The sequence below is a fragment of the Cryptomeria japonica genome, chromosome 4, assembly GCF_030272615.1.
Source record: "Cryptomeria japonica chromosome 4, Sugi_1.0, whole genome shotgun sequence".
NCBI classification, from domain to species: domain Eukaryota; kingdom Viridiplantae; phylum Streptophyta; class Pinopsida; order Cupressales; family Cupressaceae; genus Cryptomeria; species Cryptomeria japonica.
In genome coordinates this window covers 711,712,269-711,723,141 of record NC_081408.1, presented here as the reverse complement: position 1 = coordinate 711,723,141, position 10,873 = coordinate 711,712,269, and the positions used below count along the sequence as shown (strand labels likewise).

The 10,873-nt window shown below is 34.3% G+C and overlaps 1 pseudogene; it reads right to left on the bottom strand.

The window, feature by feature from the left end:
* Positions 1-3,589: 3,589 nt before the first annotated feature.
* Positions 3,590-6,970, bottom strand: LOC131036181 (potassium transporter 26-like; annotated as a pseudogene).
* Positions 6,971-10,873: the final 3,903 nt, after the last annotated feature.

Genomic DNA, 10,873 nt, shown 5'->3' with positions numbered 1-10,873 from the left:
TGATAAAAATAATTTAATGAAAATAAACCTAACAAACTTACAAAAGGTTTCTTAATTCATCTATCTTCCAAATGACCTCTTTGTTGATAAGCAATAATTTCTTACTAACACCATCAACTATCTTAGGACCCAGTTGAGGCACCTCAATATCTTTCATCACATCCTCCGTGCTATCCATAGGCTTTCTAGGAATCTTACTTGTCCTTGCATCAGTAGCCTTAGTAATCTTACCCATCTTCGTACTGCCTGAATAGGAAATACCCTAGGAAGTGACATGCAACACTTCAGCCTGCTCATTCAAATTGTGGAGACCTTCATTAGCGTTATCCATAGCTACCTTACTAACTACCACCACCACAATCAAAATCTTTTTGAGTTTGTGACTATCCTCCTCCAAAGATTTTATTCGACTCTCAAGGTCCTTATCAAGGTGATCCGAATCACCCTTTGGCTTATCAACCCTTCCCCTCAGGTAATTGAGCTCCTAAATAATCCGAGAAAAAAGAGAGTTTTGATGTGGGCTTGAAATTTATGCAGGAAAATGTTGGAGACCATGACATCAAGGATAGAGGAACCCAATTCCTTCGGCATAGCCCTACCCCCATCAACACACTTGTTGAAATTGATATTCCGTTCCTTCTCTTTCCCACCAAAATCCATATGGCTCACCTTTCTCTTTTTCACCAACACTTTAGAAGAATTAACCATCGAGGACCCAAAAATATTCAATTTCTCTTTCATGCTGGCAACAAAGGCCCTAGCTACCTTATTCCCCTTCACAACACTACTAGGGTCCACAAAATCAGGAATAAAATCAGGGTTACTATCTTGATCTGAAATCACAAATTTTCTACCCCTGAGATTGGGGTTTTTGGAAGAGGATGGCTCTAGGCCCTAGTTTTCATAGATATGGTAGGCATTGTCCTCATCTAAATCCTCCTCCTCATCTAATGACGTATACCCATAATGCACCTAGAAATTCTTTTGAAATTCAACACCCATCTTAGCCCCAGGGTTCCTCTCCACATACAAGGCTTTGACATGTTCCATGATCAAAAGTATCAATCCCTTGTGGAGAAAAGGGGAGGAAACCCTCTTCACATGAGCCCACATATTGTGATTCAGGGAATTCGCTAGATAAAAGGGCAGGGAAATACATTTGTCATGGCAGAAGTGGTTCAAAATAATAATTTATGGTAACTGAAAAGACTGCAATATTTACCATCCAAAGTGAGGTATCACATGATGACCTCCGAAAACATCTTCCAGGGCTCATGAAGCATAGTTATATCCCAACCCCCATTTGTGTTCTTCATTTTCTCCCTCTCCTTCGGCGTGAGGAAGGTCTTAAATGCTTTAGTGGCACATTTCTTGTTGCTATAAAATTTAGATCCTTCAATCAAGGTATTAGAAACCTTGGCCATGAGTTCCTCATTAATTTCCAAATCAAGAATGAAGGCACAGAGGACACCATCCTTCCAACCCTGGACAAAAGAATCAGTTACTAGGGTATCCGACCCATGCAACATATCTATATTTACAGTTAAGCCTCCCACAAATAGCTCACTCTGGATGTCTTCATTGTTACACTATTCCTCATACAACTTTGTGGGCTCCAAGTGATTTTTGTCCCCTCCCATTGAGCAAGAAATTCCAAACACCACAATTTGCAGAGTAAAAGCAAATAAGCTCGACTAGAGAATGAAGAAAGGATATCCTCTATAAAGTTTTTCACTTTCTTATTAAAAGTTGTCCTAGCCAGGACACAATTCTCGCTTCCCTTCATCATTTCCAAGAACCCCCTATGCATTGCTTGTATTACAATCATTATGAATGAGGCTGAGGAGATCCACTGGGATTCTATCATTAAAATCCCACACTCTGTTGTTAGCTAAGACAACCCCGATATTCGTCAGTCAATTACTGACAACCTTGTTACCTTCCCAATACATGTGTAAAATTTGGAAGTCTTCAAATTCACCCAGAAGGGAAAGGCAGTCCTCAATGATATGCTCGATGGACTAGTTAGGGGAAGAGGACCTCTTAAGACATTTAATAATGTTAAGAGAATCACATTCGAGCCAAATCCTTCTCATGTCTTTCTCCTTAGCCAACTTGACCCCAACATAGGCTGCGTAAGCCTTGGCATAAAATAAATCTAAAATATTAAAAAAAGTTAAATATAAATATTAAATCTTCAAATTTACAAAGACATCTAAACTAATTTAATTTTATTCATAAATTCATCATTAATACTAATTGTGCTTATGCTCATCTTATAATATTAAAGTCTTCACTTAACCCTCAAGTCTTCTCTAACAAATCTTTAATACCACTTGTCCTCATCTTATAATATTAAAGTCTACTCTTAACAACATGAGAGTTTCATGTTTCTTATTCATTTACTCTCTTTTCAAGGGTTCTTTATTAGAGGCAAATAAATGAATTTTAAGATTGCAGCAAGAGGCTTGAGGCATGTCCTAGATTTAAATTGACTTTAGCAAAATATTTATAAAAGCCACAATATTTTACATGAAAAACAATTAAAACCTGAAAATTTAATAATAATAGATAAAAGATTACACAGCCACCTAAGTAGTTAGGACTTGATTCTAATACCTTCAATTTGTTGCTGAAGTGCTCCACAACTAAGCTACTAGCTCCTATAGCACTAGCTCATTTTTGGTTTAGATGTGACTTATTTCCAACACCCCCAGTTAAGTTGCTCTAATAGAATGATTGGGGCTCCTAGTCTAATCTACCTCTAATACCATGCTTAGCTTGCATTGACCAACTAGGATTCAAACCTAGGACCTTCCATTTGTTGGTGGGTGCTCTTATATTGAGCTACTGACTCCTATAAGACCAGTCCATCAATGTGACATATTTTCAACAGTTTAATTATAGAAAAATATATCATTATAATCTTATTAATAATAAAATAATTTAACGAAAATAAACCTAAAATATATAAATAAATAAAAGTTAAATATAAATATAAAATCTTCAACATTGCAAAGACATCTAAACTAATTTAATTTTATTCATATATTAATCATTAATACTAATTTGTGCTTATGCTCATCTTATAATATTAAAGTCTTCTCTAACAAATCTTTAATACCACTTGTGCTCATCTTATAATATTAAAGTCCACTCTTAACAACATGATAGTCTTATGTTTCTTATTCATTTACTCTCTTTTTTCAAGGGTTCTTTATTGGAGGCAAATAAATGTATTTTAGGATCGGAGCAAGAGGCTTGAGGCCAGCCCTAGATTTAAATTGACTTTAGCAAAATATTTATAAGATACAAAGTCATAATATTTTACATGAAAAACAATTAACACCTTAAAATTTAAAAATTATAAATAAAAGATTACACAGCCTGCCTGTCCTAGATTTATATTGACTTTAGCAAAATATTTATAAGATACAAAGCCACAATATTTTACATGAAAAACAGTTAGCACCTTAAATTTAAAAATTATAGATAAAAGATTGCACAGCCTCCTAAGTAGCTAGGACGACAGAACAATATCATAATAACATCCCCCCTCAGCTTATTATTCATGGGGTGCTAATCAACCTTATATTTCATACACCATTCCAACATGAAGGAGCCGTGCAGGTGGTACATCCAAGGTAGACATGGCTGATCTGCCATTCTTTTGAAGAAGATCATAGATATTATCAATCATGAATCTCTCAAAAGCACTACTCTTGTTGCTGGTTTTCAGTGTAGCTTTCCCTAAAACAAACATTGCCCCCACATTCTTTGCCGATTCAAGCTGCTGCACTTCCTCACATGCGGAGAAGTTATTTTCTGTCAATAACGTTCTTCCCTCATTTAGAATAACACCCAAACCATTCATGCTATGATCCCCTAAGTTATACTGCCCTTCTCTGGTAGTGGTCCTGTTGTATTCTTTTATGCTTTCAATACCCTGATTTATAAATTCATTTCCTTCCATGGTCGGGTCATCCATATAACCATATTGAGCTAAGCATCTGTATATACCCTTTGGTCCAAGTGGACGAACTTGGTATCTCTCTTCTAACAGCACACTTTTGGCTGGAACCATTCTTATTGTAAGAAAAATAAAAATTTCATGAAGAGAACCCACAGTATTCACGTAGTGCCTGAAAATTGGTGGCGTACCATAGAGGATGTCACTGCACAAGAAAGACACTCCTGGGACCCTACAATCCACATTAGCAACCATTTCATTCATATCTCGTGGACTTAACTTTTTCTCCATTGCACATCTATACTTCTTATTCTGCCCATAACTCCAAGATAACATTATGATCAGAAAGAATACCGAAATTAGAAAGGGAACCCAACCACCTTGGGGTACCTTGTTCAATAGAGATGACAGATAAATACTTTCCATCAGGAAAAAGACTATAAAGAAGAGTAGTATAAGTGATATATGTAAGTTCCAAACTACAAGCATGACCAGAGTTACCAAGCATGTTGTAATAAGCATTACCATAATCACAGCAACACCTGCACCACAGAAGACAAAAATTTATATTGAAAGTACCAAAAAAAACTTATACCATGTAATATATATTCTGGGGCATCAACTTATTGAAGGTTTCATAAATGAGACAATCAGCGTGGGAAGCATAAATTTGAAAGAAACTCTATGGTTAAATGTTCTTTTAGCTAGAATATTAGACCATAAAAGTGATGGCTACTCCCTAAGATAAGACCTTAAAAATGATGTAAAACTATGATCAAATGCATAAGTTTATATCCAAATTGAGAATCCTTGTTATAGATCTTCGATATTCTTACCGGAAGCATTTCCAATTGAAGTACCATCTCGAAAACCTAAGAGTACTGCAAGGCAGAGAATCATTATCATGTAGTTAATCTCTGGAGAGTAGATCCGACCGGGCTTATCTTTTGATGTTTATATAATCTTCACTTGAGGGAAGCAACCTAGTGCCATAGATTGTTTTATAATTGAGAAGGTTGCCGAAATCACTGATTGACTGGCAACTATGGCCGCTGAAGTTGCAACAACAAACATTGGCCAATACACTGCCTTGCTTTTTGGTAATGATTTGTAGAATACACTCTACGTCCTCCTTATGCTTGATCAAATAAGCTGCTTGCCCCGAGTATGTCAGAATCTGGGCAGGGTAGACCAGAAAAGAGAAAGCAATCTGCAATGTAAAATCCCAATTTTGTTATCAAAATGCAAATCAAAAAAGAGATTGAAACCGTAATAGTCTAGTCTTCAGAAGTCAGTTGAACCTGGATGGAATCCTTATTGATGTGGCCCATGTCAGCAAACATACCCTCAGAACCTGGCTCAAATATAGACATGAGAAGCTTCTTTTAGGCTATCTTAGTAATCCTATGAACTATATAAGAAAGTTCTAAGATTTTTTGAGCCAAAAATATTCTGCAGTATGTATTAGTAGATGAAAATCTTTTACAAACCTGCTAGAGCTAAGACTCTGCCTCCAAGCGACACCCATCCATGATGCCTATTTTTTTCAAAGAAACGAACTATGTAGTATGGGTTGACTGCCTTGAATACTCCCGGGTAGAATTTAAGAACGTTACCTACTCCAATAATGGAATTGCTAGCGAACCAGACAAGTGCTACAGGGGAGAACAGAAAGCTCACTTTACCAGTACCAAATCTTTGAACAAGAAAGAGTAATGCAAGGATTTCAGCTGACGTGCCCACAACAACACCTGCATAAAGTATAATATTCAGTATTGTATATCTTAATTCACTCTATACAAGCTATGATATCATAGTTAAGATACAGATATATTGGGATTAGCATATTATGCTAAGATCCCTGATGCTCTATGACATGGAACTACGTGACTTTTGTATGTTTTTCTCACCATTGGTCAGTGTAGAGTTCTCTGCTTGAATTCCTTCGATAGCAGACAACACTGCTCAAATTTTAAAAGAATAAGTAAAATTAGCTAACAATTTTGAAAGCTGTAGAAGGAGTCTTTTAACTTAGAGTTCTACCTGTCACAAAAGAAAGCCATACGAATCCTCTATCACCTCATCTCGATTCTATTAAAAACATATGAAATAGAAGTAATTAAAATACAAATATTTCGTTTCAGACCTGAAATTGCAGGAGTGAGTGCCCCATCACCAATCACCATGCAGGTGCCAATCATCACAACAATAAGCAGAGTTCTCTGTGCCAATGCACTCTTCTCAAGCCGTTCCTTTATCTTGTAGTTAAGATTTCTCAGATTATTTTGTTTTCCAAAATGGGTCAAATTAGAATCCGAAGGAATCTGTTGGAATTGCTTGCCACCATTTTCCGCATATTGACATGTCGACATAACAATGAATATAGAGCAAATGTTCCTCCTGCATAAAAGGGGACGTGAATTATAACAACCGTATTTAGAGAAAAGTTGAATCATAGTTTCGGTGGATACCAACATAAAGAAAAGATCAATCTGTTCAAGATTTAAGGAAGAAGGAATCGTAAAATTGGGTTCAACAATATATTGCTTACCTTCTCCATTGTCATCTGCTCTCATAACAATGAAGATATACTTCATGAGGATGAGTGTTAATGACCAGTATATGATGCTCAGATATCCCAAAATATCGACTTCATCTGGACTTGCAATATTAAGAGTAGAGAAGGTATAGAGGGGTGAAGTTCCAACATCTCCGTAAATAACTCCAAGCGTTTGATAAGCTAGCCACAAGGTCCCCCACTTTCCAACACCCTGTGTTCACCCAAAACAAAACAAAAACATCATCTATATAAGAGAAGTTTGTTATCAATATGCAATAGTCTTCTCCTAATATAAGGAATGGAAAAGAAAAAGGAAGGACTGTACCACCATCATGTGAGCTCGCCTTTTTCATGGGACGGCTAATAAAAAAGGACCCTGAAATTGTTCTCTCTGGAACAAGTGATCTCTTAGGCGATTCACTAATATCATTACAATCCATCTTGATCTTTCAAAATAGAATTTACACCAACACTAGATAATTACTTATCCACTACTAAAGGCAAATGACTTCTATACTAATAAAGGCAAATGCTAGACCCACAAAGAAAAGATCAGAGGTAGACATGAAATCCCAACGTGCATTGACGTTACAAGCAACGAGTAATATAGAATTCAGACCCAGATTCCTAATCTGTTGTTATGGAACGATAACAGAGCCTGCATCAACACCAACACTCTACTAAAAGCGAGCAACTCCCTCATTACAACCAATGCTATATACATGTATTCTGGATTGCAAAAATAATAAAAGAGGATTATAAACAAGCCAATGCTACTGGCTTCAAATTACAAGCAATGGGTAACATAGATTATGAACGAGGCCACTGCCTCGTAGATGCTATGTATAGAACTGTCATATGCTTGCTTGATTTCTTATAACACGCACAGAACAAAACTTAGAGATAGAAACAAGAAATACCTCTTACTATGTTCACAAAGTTGGACCAATATCCGAAGCAATCAATAATTTTTTAATTGAGAACAAAAGATATTCACTTGAATATCTAATTGACTTTAATTTAGAGTCATAAATATTAACATGTGTTTATTTTATTTTTAAATTTAAGGAAGCTGACATGAATAAGTGATATGTTTAAGGTTGTAAAATGATAACATGATATATATTTTTTAAGAGATTACTTAGTAGAAAGACATGGAAAAAATCATAGGATTTTTTTTGCTGACAAAACTTTCCTAAATTTTAACATATTATAGTTGTAAATCATGTTGATGGTTATACTTTTTTCTATGATTTTAAAACTATCAATTAAACAAAATCCATACTTTAAAATATGTTGAATCTACAAGTATTTTTCTTATTTGACATTTGAGAAAAACTTTGATTTATTTATTTAGTTATTAACTTCTAGGATCCTTATGGATCACTTTATAGTGATAATGACACCCTCCATCATTCTTCTATGATGCAAGAAAAGTTAGGTAAAGAGAATGGTTTTAACAATGCTAGCAATAGCAATGATCATCATTCAAACACCATCTATGTAAGGACCCATTTCAATAATCCTAAAAATTACCACAATTTTGGTCTTTATTGTGTGTTCATTCATTTGCATACTCAAGCACTTGTATCCCTATGAGATAGACATTTGTCCATCTGGGATAGACATCCAACCACATGGGTTAGGCATCTATCTATAGAAGAAAGAGGTTCTTCTATCCATCTGGGATAGACATCTGCACAAACAATGTAGGCATATATCCATACAGGATAGGGAATGCTCTAACCAAAGACTTAGATTCATAAAGACAACCTAGGTCCCAAGTCACTCTCTAAAGGCTACATTCTCATACTGGAAGTGGATTGAGGCTGCAATCTTTAGGAGCATATATAAATGTATAAATAGCTTGATCCTTGCCTCAAAATTTGACCTAAATCCTTGTGAAGTCAAGAACATCTATCTAGGATTCCTTTCGAGTATACAAAGAAGTTAGGATGTGTTTTATTGTAAAATTTATCTTAGAGTTTTCTTCTTTTCACTTAATTGATAGCTCTCTTGAATGGTTAAATCTTGCATTATTATTCAATTTATCATAATCTTTCTCAGACACATCCTAAGGCACATCCTTGAACACCTAAGTACTAGTAACATCCTTCATTTCTCATAGTACCCATATTCCCTACTTCCAAATGAGATCAAGTCATAAAATATGTAGTTTTATTTTCTACTCTAAGTTTGATGCGAACTATTGTGTTGTAGCCCTTTTTCATGTCCCTTTTTATCAAACATTTTCTCTACAATTTTGCTACCCATGAAAAGACGCAATAATCATAAGTAAATATCAGTGTGACTATTACTTCTTTCCTAAAATAAGCTAATGCCTAGCCCTGAAACAATGTCACCCTTGAAACTAAAATTTCACTCTCATGATTAAATATTAAATGAATTATAAATAATAATAACAATTATGTGATAGTCTATTGAATCCTCCATAGATATTTTCTAAGTTTGAACTAGCAAATTGTGTTCAATTAAATTTTTTTTATATTATCAATTCAAGGAACATTACTCATCCCTTGGATTTATTATCATCAATATGTCCCTTATCTCTATTCGGTGATTTAAAGTGATGGTACCACAAACATCTTTTCTAATAGCTTTGTTAGGCCATAAATACAGTATCTCAAACATGATGACCTTCCTTATAAATGTGAGTAGAGACACCATTGATACCAAATGCTACTAATTTGGTTTCAATTTCTTGTTTAAATTTTTATAACTAAGAAATAAAAATATGTTACTATTATTTGTAAAGTAAACTATACTTGGAAAAGAATCTAGAATTACTTTTATAAGATAAAAATTAACTAATATTAATTGTTAATACCAAATTAATTTACAAGGAATTTGTTGATGAGCCTTTTGGTTCACAATTTCTCAAAAAATATCCCTTGAATTTTTTATTTTTTTTGGTCACAACAATTTTGGGTAGCTATATGTTCACTATGGCCTATCAAACAAGGGGCCTACTAATTTTCAATCTAAGAGGTATAGGTTTTTTATCCTATTCCATAGACAATTTTTTTAAAAGAAAAATAAAAGGATAGGAAAGGGCTACAAGAAAATGAACGATCCATGTTATCTCAAATCATCAATATCAATGAAACCTAGAAAGCACTATGTATTTAAAGAATTTGACATGTTACAAATTATCAATTATAATGTGGAAATAGGATCAAAACTTTAAAACATAGATTACACCTCTTATATGCTCATCATATAGCCTCAATCACCATAATGCATGCATATAATAATTATAAAAAATGAAATTATGATACAAAATTTTGATCAATTCTAGATTAAGAAACTTAAAAGAGAGAAAACAATACCAAAATTCATAAGAGATATCCAATGAGACAAGAAATCACAAGCTTCATTTTCCTTATCTTATCAAAAGAAACCAACAAGTTGCTAGCATTTGGTTCACAATTTCTCAAAAAATATCATTTTAAAATAATTAAGTACAAAATAAATAAAAATAAGGAGCACTACAAACATAAATGGGACCTCAAACCATCAATTCTCATACCTTGATAATGAGTCTCAAGATTACATTTATAGGAAGACTCCTTAAAATTAGGGATTAAAATCCCACCAAAAGCCTAATAGCCTAGGCAAAGAAATTTTCTATTTCTATAACTACAATTAATTGTGATGCTGGATGTGCAACTGTTGTGTTGATGGGAGTTACCAAATTAGAATTGAGTTAACTATTTTTATCTTCACTCAAGTGTCCTTAAGCACCAAAAATTTGAATGTCATCATAAGAAGTTCCAACATTAGTAGATGGTCCTTCAAAAGCAATGAATTGATCCTTAACTGCTCTAATGTCCTACCTTTTTTAGTTATTTCAAATTTAGTCCTTCTTGGAGGTGTATCTTTATGAGTTGGAGGGATATGTTGTTGTTAAGAGGAATCTGCTTAGAGTTTAGCTAACTCTTTTTTCCTTTTTCTCTCTTGTTTGCTTGCAGATATTAATTTAAATTTAGCTTTTGTGAGCACCATTCTGGAGGAATTTTGGTCTATATTTACCTTGTCTTCTCTATGTTCTCCTTAATTTCACATCTCTTCTCCTTTATCTCCTTTAGTAAATTGACTTTTATCCTACTCACGAGCCTTCTCATTTTCCTACTCAAAAACTAAAGTTTTCACTACTAGTGGCATTTCTACATTATGCTTTGTTGAGCCCTCTTGAGGTTGTCCTTTCTCAACCACATTAGGATCTAATGTTGACTCTTCTGTGGGTGTTGGTTCTATTGAAACATAGGAAGGAGGAAATTATTGCTAGTGTATCTTGGCAATCTGGCTCTGTCTATCTATTT